Raw genomic sequence first — 20,869 nt, 5'->3', positions numbered from 1 at the left:
CCAGCTCATTTACAAGTCAGAACTCCAGCAAACTTTAAAACTTAGTAGAACAAGAGTGATTTATTGAGTTTGCTAGAAAGAAATAATGGAGTTTCCTCTTCTGCATTGCTAAATCACTTTTGTAAAATATTAAAATTGGGCTCTTTTGTGTGCATGCCTGTAAAAGCAACCTCCAAAACTAGGAGATTATTTTGCTAGGTTTCAATGTAAACAGGAGAAATGGAACAACTCTAAAGGCCTCACTCAAGCCAAATTTTCTCGACTTCTAAGGGGCTTTAAATTCCCTCTGAATTCAGAGATGTAGAGTGTGGCCTAACAGAGGGTCCAACAGTACAGATGCAATGGAAACATGAAAGCATAAGGAATCATTCATGATTCGTGTTTTTTTAACTCTCAGAGTTACAATTTTGGCATTGCAGGGACTCTTACTGTATTTTACAAAAAGCATTCAAAACTCTAAACATCTACAAATGGCTCTCAGCAGGTAACGAAGTATTTTAAAATGTCATTGTAACTTGAATTGTCTCAGTGCCTCTTTGTCTACGTAGCAATGTTTAAGGATTTGAGATTTGTTCATGGACAAAAAAATTATATGTGAGTTTTTAAACTTATACTGTTATACCTCTGTTTAGATATCTAAGTACTACAACCTTCATGGCCTCAGTAAATGAGAGATGGATACATTATTATTTGATATGTTCAGGACAAGATGTTGGGGATCAGATCCCATTTTTTCCCATTGCCCCTTTCCTGAATTCCAATGAAGTTAACTTACAACTTGTTGTGCTTTCTAAATGCTGTCTGAAAATAAGAATTATTTTCCAAAAATAAGCTGTGGAATAGGAAAAGATCAATAATATCTCTGTGTAACAGAAATAATCAGTATAATCTGTCTTCTATTGTTGAATTAGAAGATTCCCATATATGCTCCTGTAAACCACAGGCATACTGAGCAACAGTCTTTTGGGTGCAGATGGCTTCTATGATTCTAATATGACAAACAGCAGTAGAGTTTCACTCTCCCCGCTCTATTTCATAGTACCACAGAAGGAATACTACATAATAATGCCAAGCATTTTCATTATAAGCCTCAATTTAAAATATATGTAGTTTGTTTGATGAAATCTGTCATACCTGTTTCCTTTCCAGGACAGCTCAAAAGAAAAGTTTCATCAATTCTATTAGCCATTTTTAATATCTGAGACAAAAATTAATATGTAACAGCTGTTGCTATTACTACAGGCCCTACTTTTTTAGTTTCCATTTTTCACATTGTGTTCTTCTAAAAAATAGGATATAAGGAGCTTAAGATTTTATTAACTTTTCTGACTTTTTATACATTTACTTTTAACATTTCTAATGTTGTTAATTAAGACAGGCTGTGTGTGTATGCTTAAAAATATTATTCAGGTATTATTGTGCTTGCTCACTCAAACATGTCCTGGCAAGTTAAAAAAGCTGTTCAAGAAGTAGAAGTTCCTAAAAGTGCTTGAAAATCAGGGGCCTTCAATATACAGAACAAAAGTTTTTCAATATTTTTTAATATATGTTGTGATGAGAACTAAATAGTAAACATTCAAATGAATGTCTTTCACATGCAAACAGGGACTGGACATGATGTATTTAAACCTAGTAATTGTAAACTGTATTTCCATGAATGCGTATTCAAATTCATTTCTCATTGCTTGCTCGGCTTGTAGTTGCTTTGCAAACAGTTTGCTCACATTAGTAGTAACAATACTATTTGTCTAGGGCAATGGTTATGGAAATACTACTTTGATTTCAGGGCTGTCTGCAGATTAATTTTTTTTAAGAATAACTGGACTCACATATATTTCTATAAATTGGAGCATGCAGGTAGTATAAATAAAGAAGCAATGTCTATATTGGTAAACTAAGCAGTGCTAAGGTCCAAGCACAGGCACTGGCATGTGGTCACCAGTTCTGTTAAACGGTTAACATGGTTTCTGAAGGATAAAAAAGCCAAGCAGGACCCAAGGGCAGTACGAGCCAGACACCGTTCCCGACAGGCTGTTTAGATGAGAACATCACATTTAGGAGGTAACAGAACTTAGCCACCTGAATGTAAGCCATGTTGTGTAGGTTGGTATCAGAGCAGGATAATAATCAGGGACATGTTTTATTTACTAATCAGACAGTATAGTTGCTTATGATCAAAATACTAACCCATACTTCTATTAAAAAATTTATAGAGGACATTTTATTCTGCCATTTTATTCTCTATTACCTCTTTTTGAAGCCTCAGCTACAACAAATTTGTTTCGCTTCTCAACAGTGTCCACATACATCATCTAAACCTTAAGTCAATGGCATAACAACTTTCCTGTAGACTTACTGCTTCAAATACAACAAAGGCTTTTTGTTTTTAATTTGGTCTTCAACTCCTTATTCCTCATCTAATCCATTCTACTTTACTTTACTTATTGCAACAATATCCTCCTTTCATTAACTACACAAGTTCATGTTCAACTAATTACCCAGCATGACCACTACCTCCTTTCAGAGTTACTAAGCTACTGAGTCATGTCATACATTCTCTAGCCTGGTAAATCCAGTCTGTATTCTCTGGTTCTGGAAGGAAGAATGATTTTTTTTTTTTTTTTTAAAGAAGGGATGACCTGTGAGAAAGGTTGGAACACTTGTGGCAGCTTGTGAGCTTCCCAATTTTTAAAGTCTTTTTTTATGTTTTTCAGTATCGTAGTTGATCAGCTATTCCCCAAAAGATAATACGATTACACTGCTGTCACACATAATGAGTTCAGGTTTGACTTTTGCACTCCCAGGAATGCTAAGCTAGAACTCAAGAGCAGAATTTTGTCAGTCTGTATTGTGTCATGTAAATCTAGTAACTGAGACAAAAATGATGGAGACTCCAATCCTCCAAAGGTATGTCTCCTTATCACACTTCGTTTCCATGAAGACATTCAGACAAACTGCCACCATTACTTCATGGCAAGTTAATTGCTTACAAATAGCTCAGAACTCCCAACGTTCCCTGAGCCTGGGAGTTCTACAGGACTGAATGAAAATGCTTGCAAATAGTACAATTTAACAATTCAATTTATGTTCTGCAAGGGGTTTGTAGATTATAATTTTTTCCCTATGGACATCACATTTTAAAATAGCGAGCATAAATCTGTTATGTTTTATCTTTTTTACCATCAAGGGGACTTGAATGCTTTCACTGCGGTAATGAAAAGGCAAGAGAAGTTTGCCGCTAGCACTAGTGTCACCTGCATCCAGGTGGCCTTACTAACAGTACACTATAAATGTGAATACAAATTTGGGACACTTGACCCCAGAATTCACATACATTAAGGTGTATAGCAGCCATACTGTTACCACAAAGATACATTCTATAGTCACTAAATTCCTGGGGGAAGAAAGATTTTATTCTTATAATCCTTGCTTGAACATGATATTCATACACATTGGACAGTACTTCCACCTTGACAGAAAGGGTTAATTTGTCTCTTCATGCATCCCTACATGTCTGTAAAATATTTTGAGATGGTTCAGTCTGAGTCTTCTGGCCATTTGCAAAAAATTATTTTTGTCTTGGTCTTGGAGGGGGTTTGGGTTGGGTTTTTTTGCCTCTCCTAATATTTTTGACCACCTGTTGGAGTAATCTTGAGTAAATTTGATTACCAGAAGCCACATATTGTCTTTTTTATTGCTCATATGTATGATGTGCACTACCACCTTATACGCTTTCAGTTCAGTTCTAGGAAGCAAATACAACTTCATAAGTAAATTGTCACCTTCTCAGGAAACTAATCGATACAATGTTTTGTCTAAAACCTCTGCAAAATTTTCTTACGGACACAAATTAGTCCAGGAAAAGAATTCAAACATTGGCTTTTCTGTGAGAGGATCTGTCCTATTTTTATATTATCAAGCACTACGAATTTAATTCTAAAATGCAGCATATTAAATAAGAGGACTGGGGAGAACTCTCAATTTTCAAATTAAAAATCCATTTGGCAATTCAGTCACTTTTCCCATAATAATATAATTTATTATTACAAAACTTTGCAGCTTAATGTTTATTACTGGATCCTCTTTCAATTTTTTTGTAAACTTCCTGCAGCTTCCTGAGTTTTCATCAGCAGAACGTGATCCTCTACCATGCGTACACCTACCATTTTGCAACTTTTCTGAATAGCATTAGAAAACTAGTTTTAAATATAAGAAGAGTATGATTATATAACACCAGTTCTGTTGATTCATTTTCCAAATACAATTTGTTCTATTTTTAGCACTTCACAATTTTTCTGCTTACTTCACCCATAGATGTCAGAACTAACACTATGCTTTACTTTTGTTTGAAAAGTTACATAGAAATTGGTTAGACTCTAAAATGGTACCAATACTTCATGTTTAGCTTGATCTTAAATAACGCAGACTATTTCTAATAGTCTTGCTAAATAGTCTGACACTATTTCTACTAGTGTTGCTGCATCTTTTTGAGGAGTTGAGCTAAGGCATAAAATATCTTAAGTCCTGTGCAACCACATCTCACAGAACGGAGACAGGAAGGAATCAGAAGAAAAATTATTTGGAGTTCCAATGATTTGGAAATCCTGCTGGGTCCAGAATAAAGCAAGGTACCTGATCCCAGGGCTACTGAAGTCAATGGGAGTTGTTCCAGAGACTGCAGCGGGCTTCATAGGCTCTGCTCCTCTGGTGCAAGTCTGCATATAAGAACAAGCTTCAGAGCTCGAATAAAGGAGACAGGAGCATTTTATTCATATGAAACTTCATAGTTTTAACCACAGTTTTTACACTGCAAACATGAAAGAGTGCTTACAGGATTGGTGGCTGTAGCCTGTTCCCTTCATCTGTCTGCGTTTGCTGAGGGAAATATTAAATAGCTGAGATGGTCCAAGGAAACTTAAATATGTGGAACTGCTTTTGAGCCACAAACAGTATTTAGAGAAGGAATGTGTGTACTCCCTAACTATATGCAATGTTTGGGGTTTTTTTAAATTTAAAAAAAAAAAAAACCCACAAAAAAAAGAAACACAACACTTATTTAATTGGCACTTGAACAGGACTCCCTAGGTCTCTAGAGACTTATGGGAGAAAGAAGGAAAAACGTGTCTGTATGTCTGTACCAACACCTCCGTGCTGTCCTAAACCACTCAAAGGCAACACTATTTCCAAAGTGAATGCAATATAGTTGTCATCAAAAAGGGAAAACATTCACATAAATAACTGAGCTGAAAAGTAGCATGACCTACAGATAAGAATTGAAATATGGGGATGATAAATCTTTCCTTTTGTGTTAACAAATGAACAAAATTAGCACTAGGCCAGCACTAAGAAGAGGCTATAAAACATGCAAATGCTAGGAATAAAATACGTGGATTTATTTCTCAATGTGAAAAATTTAGTAAGTGCAGGTATTGAACACAAAATGTATTGTCAAGATTGCCCTGACAGATACATACAGTGCAGCATGTCAAAATCTGATTATTTTTATTTTTGTATTCAGGATTGAGGAAATTCAGTGGAACTTTTTAAATTCAGCAATTTGGGATATTCAAAGTTACTCTTTCAATGGCAACTGTATTTTAGTTACCCTGCTAATAGCTACCCATGACTTTTGAATAGTATGCCTGCTAAATTTAGGAAATATGTCAAAAACCACATTATTCTTATTAAAGTTAATAGGGTGTTAATAAATTCTTTTCTTAATGAAACATCTTTTAAGTGATTGCATTCCCATCTGCTGAACATAATACAGCTATTAGCTAAGACAAACAGATAAATGTATAAATAATATCTACTACTTGTGAATTATACATAATACATATCCTACATGACATTGTGTTGCTTTTTGCATGGCAAGGTTTTGGTAGCGGGGGGGCTACAGGGGTGGCTTCTGTGAGAAGCTGCTAGAAGCTTCTCCTGTGTCTGATAGAGCCAATGCCAGCCGGCTCCAAGACGGACCCGCCGCTGGCCAAGGCCAAGCCCATCAGCGCCTCTGTAATAACATATTTAAGAAAGACAAAAACAGTTAGAGAGCGCTTTTGCAGCCAGAGAGAGGAGTGAGAAGATGTAAGAACATCTGTAGACACCAAGGTCAGTGAAGAAGGAGGGGGAGGAGGTGCTCCAGGCGCCGGAGCAAGATTCCCCTGCAGCCCGTGGTGAAGACCATGGTGAAGCAGGCTGTCCCCCTGCAGCCCATGGAGGGAGGATGAGGGGGTGTAGCGATTCCACCTGCAGCCCGTGGAGGACCCCACGCCGGAGCAGGTGGAGACACCTGAAGGAGGCTGTGACCCCGTGGGAAGCCCACGCTGGAGCAAGCTCCTGGCAGGACCTGTGGATCTGTGGAGAGAGGAGCCCACGCCAGAGCAGGTTTGCTGACAGGACTTGTGACCCCGTGGGGGACCCACGCTGGAGCAGTTTGCTCCTGAAGGTCTGCACCCTGTGGAGGAGACTCACGTTGGAGAAGGTTGTGAAGGACTGTCTCCTGTGAGAGGGACCCCACGCTGGAGCAGGGGAACGATGAGAGGAGTCCTCCCCCTGAGAATGAAGAAGCGGCAGAAACACCGCGTGATGAACTGACCGTAACCCCCCCTCCCCGTCCCCCTGTGCCGCTGAGGGGGGCGGAGGTTGAAGCCGGGAGTGAAGTTGAGCCCAGGAAGATGGGAGGGGTGGGGGGAGGTGTTTTAAGATTCGGTTTTATTTCTCATTCCTCTGCTCTGTTTTGCTTAGTAATAAATAAGATGAATTCCCTCTCTAAGTTCGGTTTGTTTTGCTCATGATGATAATTAGAGAATGATCTCTCCCTGTCCTTATCTCGACCCATACGTTTTCTTTTATTGTACCTTTTCTCCCCTGTCTAATGAAAGAGGGGAGTGATAGAGTGGCTCTGGTGGGCACCTGGCCCTCAGCCAGGGTCAACCCACCACAGACATGTAAGATCAAACAATATACAATCTATTTTTCCCAGAACTCTATTCAAATCCCATCATTTCAAACAGTCCCAGTGTACAAGTTCCACTTTGGTCAACTTGTCACAGCATTCTCTTCCAATTCCATCAGTGTAAGAGGTTGTTAGTGATAAGACAATTAGACTTGAATATCACAATTGTTTTTGAGCAGGTGATTCCTGCAGAATGCAACAAAAATTAAATTGGCGATACTGGATCAAAACTAATTTATCTTATCCAAAGTATTATCTTTAACGCTGGATAATAGAAGATGCTTTCAAATAAGGGGCCAGAACCACAGAATGGCAGATGTGGATTTTTTTTTGTTCCTATATTAGCTTTCATCTCGACCATAATGGTTCAAAACTGACACAAATGTTGCTATTAATTATGCCTAATCTGTACAGCCAATCAGTGATATCTCTAGGAGGTTTGTTGAAGCTGCAGATGACATCAGGATACACGAAAGCTGCAAACACACCAAGATGGCTTCATGCCAGGCCAGCTTCAGTTTGGTAGGGATCTTCAGCTCCAGCAATGTGCTAGACTTGAGAGCAGCTCTGTTCCAGAAACAATTTTGCCTCTTTTGCGTGGCATCGCAACTGGCATAACAAGCTGTGTGAGACTGGAGCTAATGCCATGCAAAACACTGTGTTCCTGGAAATTGGAGCTGGGGAAAAAGCTGTACAGAGCCACAGCTGGGTAGCTCTGCATATGATCAGCTCAGGTCCAACAAGGCTTGTTAGCTTCACTTCACTACTAGTGATAACACATTATCTCTTTCAGAAACATTTGGATGGCTCTACTCTATACATGACAGAAGTCTGTTTACTGGAAAGGCTTATTAATCCCAATAGGAATGCATGGAACCAGCCTGGGTCCAGCACTACGTCGGAGCTAACAAGCCACCTTTGAACAGGGAAGGCTTTGAAGCGCAGGGTAGAGACAGACTATTTCTGCAATAATTAGCTCAAAGCCAGTGCTGGACCAAACCCGGTCAGTGCAGTGACTCAGTGCAAAAGCACTTGGATGTCTCTGCATGCTCCTAATGCATGCTGCAACATCTCCCGTATCCTTGTCTTTCCACTCTCTTGGGATGACAGACCCCACTTACCTTAAACATAGGATTTTTTTTTCTTATTATTGGCTATGGTGGCATTAATATGATGCACAATGTAATTAATATTTCCCTGTGATTATGACATTCATAATGACTCCTTATGTAAAAGCTCTAGTTTTGCAATTCTTTTACTAACAAAAGGGACTACTTATTTCCTCATAGTCATAGTTGTTTTTCTGGCAAATGATATATCTGCAGTCACTGCATCCTCATAAAATAACAATAGATCCTATTTCAGCCTAAAAGCAAATTTAAGTTTTGTGTATTTATTTTACATAGATATAAATTATTGTAGATATTACACCAAGACTGGACAAACCCATGTGAGATAAATTTGATGTACATTTGGAAGCAGATGTTAAAACTTTTTTTCATGTTATGTGTTACGGCACCTGCTCTCGTATTGAAAATACAGTAGCCAGATGACACAAATTATGAAACCGGTACAGACTCACTCTGTTGTTTTGAATTAGTTAAAAAACATGAAGCTAAGTTTCCTTTGGCAGGCTCTGTGCTGAATCAGGCATACAGTTTTCATGAAGCATAATGCTGGCGTAAACACATGTCATGTCATATGTCATAAACATATGTCAGTTTACTCACAGGTAAACTTTTTAGGATAAACCTCTATTCCCAGTTGTTCATGAAAATGTAAAGAGAGAACACAGTTGGAAAAAAAAATGCATTTTGTATCTTAATCTACATTTATACTTGGCAGGCTTTTCTGTCTTTGTTATTACCAGTTACTATACCCACAAGGTATTCACACATGTGAGTACTGGTCATAGAGGGTCAGACCAAAGATCCACGTCCCCACTATGTACTGTTTTCAACAAATGCCCCAGAATGTCTCTAAAAATTCTGCCTCCCACCTTTTTATTTATACCCTTACTTTCTCAAGCCCCACCAAGTCACAGATTTCCTCATCAGGCTCCTCTGAGCATTGTGGCTAGCCAGCACTGGACAGCCAGTCCGCATGGCCAGGGACATAGCAAGGAGAAGGAAGCTGAAAAGGGAGGAAGGATCCTGGCTGCTGTGGGGTCTGCTTCAGCCCTCCTCATGTCAAGCCTGGAAGGACAGCACCTCTGGGTGGCATGCACTCATTCCTCAGACAGCTTTATGGAGCAGCAGATATTATTGGGGGTTCTCTGCTCTGTGTCCTCCTTTTGAGCCTGGTATTTTATTTTCAATGTCTGGGGAAAAAAGGAACAGCATAAGCTTCTCCCTAAGACTCTCCCATCCTCCAACTGTTTTCAGCTCAGTGGATTTCCTGAGCCTGTTGTTATTAAGGCTTTGTTCCCTTCCCCCCCAGCTTCCTAAATTAAATGCATTGATGAGATTTTTACTGCAAAGAAAACTATGTTGCTAAACTTTGTTCTGATGAAAATTTTACACTAATTTTCTGCATTAATATTTCTAATGATCACAACACAGCAGACCTACCTCTCAAGAAACACATTCAAATTATTTTTGTTTCAGTGCGGCTGGGAGCAGAGCACACAGTAAAATGGGTTGGCAGCAACAGCACGAGACAGCTATCTTACAAAGCCAGAGAAAGACTTGAGCACACAGTGGGTGGGTTTGGTTCAGCCAGGAAGATGGTAGAAAGTCCTGCAGAAGGCTGGGCTCTGCATTTATGTGCTAGCACAAGTCCTACGTTGGAGAGGACACAACACTACCTGCTCTACTAAGGGCTGCATTCAACTGATGTTTTCACGATCCCGAGCTTGGTGTGTAGAACCAAACAGTAATGATGTACTTGTTCACCTGTGTATTTGATGGTTGTACCACTGAACCAAGAGAATGGCAAAAGAGCATGGTAAGAATAAAAGGTCATATCTACATTGGATTGTGTTGATCAGTACTAGAATTAAAAATAAAACCGTATTTTGAAAAGGAGGAGTATAATTTAATAGGAAAATGGAGGCATATTTACCAGCCTGCATGTTACTTGGCACTGTCAGTCTTCTCACTCACAGTAAGTATAATGGACATAGTAGTCCCCAGACCTTGAGAAACATCCCAACAGCCAGGCACCCGGAGTGTTTGTGCCCCAGCCTCTGACTGCTTTCAGCTCAGGGATTTCCCGAGTCACGGCTTGCATGTCTCCAACCTGCAAGGGATTTCTTTCCTGTAAACCTGCCCAACAACCCCTTTAATTCAAGGCAGTAGATTACATTCTTAGGCAGGATGCCGCTTATTCTGGCAAAACTGTGTTTCTGCTGATGCAGCTGCTTCTCCTGCCCTCCAAGCCCCCTTCCAAGGGAATCAAACAGTACCGGCAAACCTGTTTACACACCAGCACAGCAACACTGGCAAAAGCATATAGCACGCACGCAGCCTGATGTATTCCTCTGGTAAGTACTTTCTACTCGAAAGGAAGTAACTTTATCACGTTTTCTTTCTAACATTGCATTAGCGGTACATTTTCTTTCCCCACAACCATGTAAGCAAGCAGATGGCTGCACCCCTCACCGCTACACCCCGAGCTGCCGGCTGCAGCTCTACAGACGTTTTTGACAAGCAAACTCGTTCCCCACCCGAGCTACGTGCCTGTCCCGTCCCGGACAGCCAGCTCCCCGCCGCCCTTCCCGGAGACCTTCCACGCCAGGGAGGGAGGCAACGCCCGAGCGGCCCCGCGGCCTCGCACCGCCCCCGACCCTCGCCCCGGGGAAGCGGGGGCTGGAGACGGCCCTAAGCCCGCTTTTTGTTTTAACAAACATTTCCCCCTGCCTATGAGGAAACCCGCCGCTGCCCGGCGCTGGGGGAGGGTGGGATTTCCTTCCCATTGTCTGCCGGGCTCAGCCCTCCCGGCCGCCGTGCCGGCTGCGGCGTTAACTGTTTAGCGCTCCCAGCTCGTCTGCTGCGTGGAAGTTAATGGCCAGGAGGCATGAAAGGGCTTATATTGGAGAGCAAACTAAATGCAGCTAAAGGCAAGAACCGGGGCTCACCAAAACCGGCTAGCAGGGCTTCAAACTTGTATATTAATGAGCATTAGAACATCTTTCCAATATACAGATGTAAAAATGACCAGAAAATGCATCCTTTTTATCCTTCAGTGTGCATCCTGAAGGATGTATAATGCAGTTACCCAGGGGATCCAGTGAGGATATCAAAATATTTCAAAACAAGGCCCAGGAACACCCATATATAAGCCATATGCCTGTCTTTCTACACTTAATATAATTCACTGCCCACCAGCTCAGACAAGGTAACGTGGCTACAGTTGTAGACACTCCCTACATGTTTGCTTTAGGATAACTTGTTCTTTCCAAAATCAAATATTTGTATCCTGAAACAAATATTTGGAGATGGTCCAGACTAGCCTTTACAAATATGTTAAGTACGGCAAATTGTTGGCAAGCAATAGACTCCAGGTAAAAACCTGTAAGGTAGGCAAACAGGCAAACCTGCAGGCTTCAAGCCTGCATACGCTTCTGCATTGGCAAAACTGTGGCCTAAATATTTATTTGACAGCTCTCTATGGGTCCTGAAGAGCTAAAGGGCTAAAACCTTTTTATACTGAAGATAGCTGAACTTCTGCCTTAAGTAAATATTTACATAGGTAAGGAGAAGGCACTGTGGCAGCATAATAAATCTTTTTGCTAAAGAACCTGAGACTGGAATTAGAGCTTTGTTTTGGAGTTATGCCAGATCCCCCCCCCCCCCCCCCCCCCCCCCCCCAGCTGACCTGGTTGTAGGAGGTACCTGGCTGTTTGGGCTGAAGAATTAAAGCTGGTTATGCATGCTGCTAGCTACACTTCTCCTCTCTTTGGTTCTGGATGCAAAAATCGGTGCGCCTTAACCACGCCAGCTTGAGCAGAACTGTTAGCTTGACTGCATGCTAGGAACCGTAGAAACAATAAGGACCCAAACATTTTTTTTTCTTATATAAATATAGCTCAGATGCAATTTTTATAGAGAAGGTTTTAAAGAAACCTAAGACAGCCAAGCCAGCAATATCCCATGGAAACTTGGCATATATTTCTATCAAACTTCTTTTCAAAATTACATGCCTTAACGAAATCGGAGCCAAACATCACAACTAAATGCTTAACATAAGGTAGCCTTTTTGTAATTATACTGATGGTAAATCCCTTCTTACTTAAAGAATTGCCTGTAAATTTCATATCCTTTTTATTAATACAAGCAATATAATGCAGTTAATAACTTATAGTACCACTGTTTGGTATCTGCCCAACCCCTCAAGCACCCTTTGAAAGCAGATTACCAGCTCTTTCTTTCCTATTTATTTTAGATAATGTAAAATGTTCTTTCATATTTAAATACATAATAGAAGTAAAGCTCTATCACTGCTATGCAACAAACAGTTATTTGCATTTTATTTTTTAAAAGAGGATGTAAGTCCTGATGCAGCAGTCTCAAACAAAATGCAGGTTTAGACACTGGAAATCTTATTTACTAAACACACTGGAGGAACTTTCACTGTTCAGTGTGCAAACTCTGTTAAATCTTTGACTGGCCAGGCACAATGGATGCATCTTTTTCATGATTAGCAGTCCAAAACTAATCAGTAATCAGTAATACTAATGTCTACTCATACGAATAAAATTATTTGCATGCATAAGTGGTTATAGAACTAAGCTTCCAGTGTATGTCATTAAAGTATCTCACAGTTCTGGTCAAGATTAATTAATTGTGAAGTATGTTGCTTTTCCATTAAATAATTCCTGAAGTATTTCAGAAACTTTAGGATGTATTTGCTTAGAAATTTATTATTAATAATATTTATCTTAAAGTGTGGATCTACAGCTCGCAACGTACAGCCAGCTCTGAGACAGACCACTGATTCTGTATGTTTTCGTTTCTGTTGCTCAAGGTGAGTATCCACTTTTGAAAACATTATCAGGAATTTCTCCGAGTTGGACTTCATGATAGGAGGAATTTGCATGTATCAGGGCCAGATAAGCGGTACATTTTTCCTCTGCAATAAGATAGGCTCCAGACCTAAGAGTATGATAAAATACATATATAATAAATAGTTAAAGATCCGTTTCAAATGTATTATTAAAAAAAAAAAAAAAAAAAGAAAAGAAACAAACAGCAACTCCAGCAGACACCACTAGAGTTCTCCTTCTCCCAAATATCCCTAGCACCATCCTAAACCCTGTTTACCCCAGAAACCTGAACTGTGGACAGACAGAAGAGGAGAGAGAGAGAGAAAATTCAGACACAATAAAACTCTGAGGGGAAAAATATGTGGAAGGAGGAGGCAGCAGCGGCCTGGAGAAGGGATTGAAAAGTTTCCCCTGGCTTAACTTCTCCCCCCCTGCAGCAGCAGAAGCAGCGGCAGCAGCACAAGGTGAGAGAGACTTTTAAGTCTGGGGAGGAGGGGGGTGTGTGCGGGAGGGGGGGATGAATTTACAGCCCTGTGGATATTTCTGTGTCTGCCTCCCTGGCTTTGGGGTGCGAGAGACGCCGTGTCTCATGCTGGGTGGATTTTTTTTTAATATGATGGAGGATTATAAACATGGCGCCTTAAAAAAACTACAAAATCATGTACACACTGTTCCAAGGAGATGGGGGAGAGGGGACAGGGGAAGGGCTGGGCACCGGAGGAGCGGGCAATCCTGCCCCGCGGGGTGCCATATGGGGCGGGGGGAGCAATTATACTTAATAATAAAATGTGTGGGGCTGCGGGGGGGGGGGGGGGGGGCGGGATTTTTTTTATTATTATTATTATTATTTCATTTTTCGGAGTGGAAAGGATTATCTGGCAGCCCGCTTGGAAATCGAGGAGGAGAAGGGGACGGCGGCAGAGCGCGTGTGATTATTAACGGCGATTATTTTTGTCCCCACACCTCCTCCGGTCGGATTTCGGCTGGGAGGCGGCGGCGGGTCCCCCGCGCCCCTGTGCCGAGTTGCAGTCAGCCCGGGGTCGGGGCGGGAAGAGGTGGGGTGGGGAGCGGGGCACACAAGAGAATCGGTGCCTTCAACGCTCCGCGCGGGCCTGCAGGGAGCGGGGGAGCCGGGGACTCGCGTGAGAGGCGAAGCCGAGCGGGGTGTGGCGCAGCCCGGCCTCAGCCCCGCCGCCCCCCCCCACCCCACCCCGCTCTTTTCCTACACGCGGGGCGACCGCTTTGCTCCCCGCTTTCCCCCCGCCTTTCCTTTCTCTCGCACACCCCCCCCCGCCTTCCCTTCATTTCCTCGCCGGGGGTGGGGGATGTCTACTTGGAGGACGGGTCTTGGCCCGAGTAATGGCAGCTGTTCGACAGCGCCGAGTCTCCACAGGAGAGAGACGGCGGGCCCCCACAGGCCGGCCGCAGCGGGAGAGGGGCCATGGCTCCCCTTCCCCGCGGGGGGGCAGAGGAAGGGATGGGGAAAGGGGTGAAGTTAGAGCCCCAGCCCTCCTCCCCTCGGGCGGTTGCGGGCGGGCTGCGCCATGGGGGTGGCCTTACTGCCCGGCTGTGCCGAGAGGGCAGGCGGGGGACGGGGGCCCCTGGCTTCCCGGAGCGCCCTGTTGGCGGAGTGCCTCGTCCTCCAGCATGGCCCCGGGGGGCTTCCTTGCCTTCCCCATCTGCTCCGGGGTAGGGCACCGGGGGAGAAATGGGGCCGATTTCTCCGCTGTCCTCCTCCGGCTCCCCGCGCTGCGGGCAAGGGGCGTGCGGGAAGCCCGGCTGCGTGCGAGGAGCCCGGCTGCTTGTGGGCCAGGGCCCTCCGCGCCCTCCACGAACGGCTCACTCACTACCCCCGGCTAGAAGGGGCCCTCCTAGAACCCCACCGGACTCGGGGGTCGAATTTCGGGAGAATACGAACTACTGAGGGGCTTGCTTTTCGTGTTTTTTGGGGGTTTTGTGTGTGTGCCGGCCCCAAAACCGTGTATCCAAATAACTCCCCTTGGTTCACTTTGTAAGGCGTTTTTCCTCTTCCCCTACCTCAGGGGTTGTCCAGAGGCCTGTCTCCCCTCCTTTCTTTCACAGGGGAAGGATGCAAATATAGGTGTGGGGTTTCCTATGGCAAAGATGATGGGGAGCTTTGGCGCACTTTCCTGACCTTCCCTGCTTTTCATAAAACAGCCCCCCCCCCCCCCCCCCCCGTCCTCCGGTAAAATACTGATGTTAAGGACTTGAAAAACTTTGTGTGTCTTTTGGGGCTTATCCTGAAAACAGCAGACTGACTTTGGGCATTTGTTTTTTATCTTCTTTGAATGTGGCAAACAGAACTTTACAAAGCCTAGAGCTGAGGTAGCCTGAGAAGAGGAAAAAGGGTGGAAAAACTATTTGGTTCTGGTTGGTTTTATAATTGTGTAATTTGGCATTTTAACACTCTGGAATCATCTGCCACAGTCTCTGTATTGTAATACTGTATGTTGTAGTTTTGAGAAGACCTTACTGCAGTGGAAAGGACCAAAGGTAGAAAACACTTTCTTGTCCTAGTGATGCTGATTTTTTTGCACTTTCGTTGCTGTTCTTTGTAGGAAACTGTTTAACTCTTCCAGGGTGATCACTGAGACAGGTGTTGGGAGGGGGAAGAATGGAAGTAGAAATGCCAGTTTGTGGTTCTGGTTGCAGTCCCTTGGGTTTTTCTAGTCCCTCATCCTTTAGCATGAAGGACCTGGCATATCTCCACATTTTTTTATTTTTTTAAATTTTGTTATCAACCATTCTGAGCGCACTACAGAAAGTCTTTAGGGAAGTAGACTGCTGACTGCTGTTTTGTATAAAAGCAAAAGTACCCACAAAATAATTCTTAGTGTGGATTTATGTTTAATGCCAGCTTTTCCATGCCTAAACAAACCGTCTCGGCTTTGACCAGATATTTCTGTGGGGAAGGGAACGGTTCATGGGCTAGATAGTACAACAGAGAGCACTTTATCTTTCTCATGGTGAATTTGGTTTTAATGAGGGGGAAAAAAATTTACTGTGTTGATGACTCTTTGTTGATTGTGCTATGGATGGTGTCAAGAAGAAGCATCTGCAACTGATATTTTGTATCGAGTTCAGCACCAAAGGACTGAGTGAGAAAAATGACTCTTCCACTGCATCTCATGAGCTGGACAGTGTGATGGGAATTACCTAGTGACGAAGTCACTATGTAAGGGGATGTTGGTTGGGGGTGGGTCTTAAGACTTTGGTGGGCTGTAAGATGCTCTTCTTCCACATGTTAGAGCTTTATAGTACTAATTTAACAGGGAAGTGCCCTTCATACCAGTTAAACTGGTGGTGTTTTTTGGTTTTTGTTTTGTTTTGTTTTTATCCAAGCACTTACAGCTATTATTTTTAAACATAAATGTAAAAAGAATTGTGTTTGGTCACCATGAACTAAAATTCTTAGTAGTTTGTCTTAGTCCTTATGTATTGTGAGCCAGAGCAATACTACTTAACTTTTCAGGAAAAATTGAACACTACAGAAATAACAAGAATTTTGTGACTATAATTGCTATGCACACAATATGTGACTGCCAGGTCGTTTGCTGTAATCTGGTATGGTGCGTCCATACTATTTGTAGGTAGTAGGTGGTCTGTAAGCAGATAGTGTTCAGGTGTCCTGGGGGGTCCCTCCTGCCCTTGTAGTAAAGAGTGGAAGGGATTGTTGAGGAAAGTCTTGAGGCTTCTGCAGGGGAAGAATCTGGATCATCTTTTCAGCCTAACTTCATCTCAAGAGCAAATGAGGTGGTAAAAGTTTGTGAAGTGTGCTTGGCATTTCCTCCTTGCGTGTAAATACAACCTGCTGGGTACTGTTAGTGACGGGGTGCTCCTGGAGAAGAAAACAATGTGGATGGACAATGACTTTGCCCTCAAACTCACCTTGAAGCAGTTTACGCTACGTCTAGCCTGTTGTACATTTCTATCAGTGAAACAACGCTGCTTGGCGAACACTGAACTGTGCTAGCTGCAATCTCTGAATTAGGATGAAATACTTAAAAAAGAAATAGAAAAAAGATGACATTTGAAGATGTTTTCTCAGTTCTAGGTATCTAAATCTCTTCATAAATGCCTGCATTGTCTAGTTCATTACACACGATTAGTGAATCGGGAAATTTCTAAATTTAGGAGACTTGTTTTGGAATTGGTTACCCAACTTCAGTCAACTAAAGTTCACAAATCTTGGACATACCTGTAACAAGTTTTCATAGTTACTGCCTTCTAGAGTTTTATAGAGCATTTAGCTCTGGAAGTGTGTAAGGACTTCAGGCAGTGAATCTGTCCAGGATAAAAGTTCTGAGAGAGGGACAGGGTGGTGATTAAGAGATCTTGAGCAAACTTCTGATTTTCTTCTTAAATTGGTTGAAGTCTTTTTAGCTAGCTCCCAAGTGGCATAAGTGTCAGTAAAATAAGTCTTTTATCCCTATTGTAGGTTGTTGCAAATGCTAAGTCAAACTATAAACAAGATTAATCTATCCCAAAGTATATGTGGCTCACACCAGTGGTGAATTTGGTTCATAAAATGCTGAGTTGTTTAAAATTACTGGCCAGATGTGTACAAGAGTTTACTTTCCTGAATGAGATAAAGTAGATGGTGGGGTTTTTTTGTGAGAGTTAGAATTGTTGAAGTAATTCTTTTTCCCTTGTCTATCCAGTAAATATATACATTTCTTTTGAATTCTGACCACTGATTTTGTTAATTGGGGTGGTTTTCCTTCCATAGAATCCAACTTTCTTTAGCCATTCTTCTTGCACTGATTGTTTAGGAGCTAATGTCTGATCATGTTCTTTATCTGCAGGTTTTTTTGTGGTGGTTTTTGTTGGGTTTTTTTAGTCTCAGGATGTGATAAACACTCCCATAGTACTTGCGTAGTACTTGGAGCGTGGTGCCCTTGGTAGCTGGGCAGTGCAACATATGTCATCTTTTATATAGCTCATACATTTTAGTCTGTCAGTGTTGGTTGTGCTAAATGTTGTGAACAAAGATGGTTCTTGTCAGGGTCTAGATGATTTTTGATCAGTTGAATGTAAATTTAGCTCATAATTGGGTTATTGTTCTAAGGTTTAATCTGCCAGTCGGGAGAATATAGCCTACAAAATAGGTAGTTTATAAAATGAGGTAATGATTCCATTTTGCTGGAATTTCTTAATAAGTTAACTCTTACATTCCTAAAACAAGTTTTCAGTTATTTTCATTGCAGTATACAGATGCAAACTCAGCAGTGGTGAAAGAGTGTCTTGTCATCTATAAAAAATGCAAAACAAGTATGGAAAACATTTTTCTTGAAATAAAGCTTGAATAAATTCCTCTTCAAATGGTGGAAAATAACATATCTCAAAAAACCCCTTCATTCCTGGATGTAGTGAAGGTAACGGGAAGTAGATTGATAGATAGCCGAGTGGCTGTGTACAGTATAATAAACACTGCGGCCTCCAGCCTGAATGGGTGAACTCCTGTGGCCCGTGGAGCTCTGATTTCAGAGGCCTCTGCACGCGTCTGCCTGCGACACAAGGGCTGGGTCGAGACAATTTTTTCTGCGTTTTCAATTCTAGTCTTTAAACATAGTTTTATCATCTGTTTAAACCAATGTCTGCCATCAAGTTAATTGAGCAAGTCTGAACTCTTATTATTTATTTCTTTTTAACTTAAGCTGTGAATAATGAATTATATGAAGAATTTTTTTTTAAGGGTGAAACTAGACAAATAACTGCGTAATGGATTTTTAGCTCTTTCTTTTTGTTGTTTCAGAAGGAGTAAATAAACTACTTGTTCCAACTATACTGTTTCATTGAGAGTCTGAAGTCATACTTACACAGTTGGCTTGAAATGCTTTTTGATGTAAGATGGCTGCAATCAATTTCTTTAAATACCCAAGTTATTAAAGGGTGAACTAACTTGACTCATAAGCTATGCTAAATGCTGATTTTTTCCTAATGTTTTAGTGAGATTTCATTCTTTGTTTTTATCTCTCTCCTTCCCCCCCCCGAGACGAACAGGGTCTTTTAGTCTTGTGGGCAGGCAACAGCAGGCACGACGGTGATACACTGTGACATGTCCATGAACCCAAGTTAAAGCTCATGGCGTCTAATTTTAGGCCAGCCAGCTTTGGTGATATCCCGTCAGAGCCAGCTCCTATAGCTGTACCACACAGATAAACCCCAAGTGTAGTTAGTGAGAGGTTTTGTATACAAAAAGACTGGTTTTGATTTTCTTCCAATGTCTCATTTTCCACTTCATTAAAGTGCAGAAGTTTCTGCTGTGAAAGTATAGAGAAGTGTAATTTGAGTTTAAAGTATGTTATTGGTTAAAATGGCATGACCATAATATTTGTAATTTCAAAATTAGAAGAATATTTAAAAATATAAGTAAAACATTATTACTGGTGTGCCAACAGTCAGAGTATCTTTGCATATACCTTTACACTATATTCAGTGTTAAATTCCAAGATTAAATAATTGCAGAATAAAACATTGTGAATTAATGATTATGACTCTTCATACAACTCTCAATTGTAGTATGATATAAAACTAATTCTTAACAAATAATTTTAGCACCAGACACAGTGAAATCTGAAGTGCTAAAATCCACTAACTGGTTAAAAAATTAAGTCATTAAAAATGAAGCAAAAATACCTGTAACATCTCATTCACCCTTTCCGTGGAACTTGCATTTTTTGCATGCAAAGAACTGGTCCTACTGTGTTAATTCATTTTTGTCCGTAATAGGATACTATTGATTTGAGATCTGGTAATTTAAAAAAAGAAGTGCTAAACATGTTGCTGTTTACCTCTCATTTCTCCTATGCTTCATTTCCTTTTCCTTTGTTAGTACGTTCAAAATAAACATGAAACCAGCTTGCCTTGTATTAAAATACATGATTTTAATGCAGCTAACTTAATAATGTTTTAGTTACAGACCATAGGAGTCTGCTAGTAGGTATAGTACTCAAAAGCAACATTTTGGAAAGTGAGTATTTGTACTTTGATCTTGTGCACTTGCAGCATGGCAGTATTATCTAATCTTTTAAAGGTAGGTGGATGGGAGTCGCATGCAGCGACTTATGGGATATGGTACTTAGTTCACTAATTTTAGAAGAGTGATTCTTATCTTCCAGTGTTAGGTTTTATTGGAACCTTTTGGAAAAGCAATGAAGTGAAACAAAATAGGGTCGAGAGAAAATGATTAGCAGAATCCCAAAGTAGCTAGAAATAATATATGGTGAAAAATAAATTAAAAGTAAGAAAGATATGTTTATTGCTCAACAAATCTTTGACAAGACCTGAGACAAGAGAGCTTTATCTTTCTTAGCACGCTATCATCATTTTCTGTTAAGTCTCACACAACATTTATGCATTCCGTAAGAGAGGTTCTCGCACTACAGATACCTGTTTACAATTACAGGTGCTTCTCAAGTTAGAAACTGAGTAACAGCCAAGTCTGCACTGACTGTTAGGGCCTTATTACTGTTTTCTTGGTCTCATTGCCAGTAAAATAAAACTTCCAGAGAGCAGATAATCTGTGCCTTGCTGCATACCGTTGCAGCGCATGCATTCACATACACAAGTGGAAATTTTACCTCAAAATGGTGGGTTTGTCCTTAAGTTTGAGACCAGTGTCTTCTGAGCCATCATTGACTTCAGGGACAAGCTTAAACCCGGTGTTTATGCATAATCCCCTCTCCCCAAGCAATTACTTAAGATTCAGGTTCAAAATTGTGCAAAATCAAAACAAAAGAATTGCTGTTTCATAAAATGTAATTGCAGGCCACTGATTGTTCGCTGATGAAAATTGATGATGTTCACGGCAGAAAATTCATTGTTACCAATAGATTAACATTAATATAATGATGGAGACCTTGATCCTGTAAGCACTAGTTTCCCACAGGCATAGAAATGCATAG

At 41.3% G+C, this 20,869-nt stretch overlaps 1 protein-coding gene across 6 annotated transcripts in view; it reads left to right on the top strand.

Moving 5' to 3' along the window:
* Positions 1-13,200: 13,200 nt before the first annotated feature.
* ZMYND11 (zinc finger MYND-type containing 11) overlaps positions 13,201-20,869 on the top strand; it is a 108,412-nt gene continuing 100,743 nt past the window's right edge. For 2 of the 6 annotated variants that reach the window (XM_075746597.1, XM_075746595.1), the window contains exon 1: positions 13,201-13,405. The gene's annotated coding sequence lies outside the window, so the exon portion shown is untranslated. The remainder of the gene's footprint in view (positions 13,406-20,869) is intronic. The other 4 variants (XM_075746600.1, XM_075746599.1, XM_075746601.1 and 1 more) reach the window with 3 other exon arrangements.

The sequence above is a fragment of the Balearica regulorum genome, chromosome 2 (assembly GCF_011004875.1).
Source record: "Balearica regulorum gibbericeps isolate bBalReg1 chromosome 2, bBalReg1.pri, whole genome shotgun sequence".
Classification (NCBI taxonomy): Eukaryota; Metazoa; Chordata; class Aves; order Gruiformes; family Gruidae; genus Balearica; species Balearica regulorum.
This window is presented reverse-complemented; position numbering and strand designations above follow the sequence as displayed.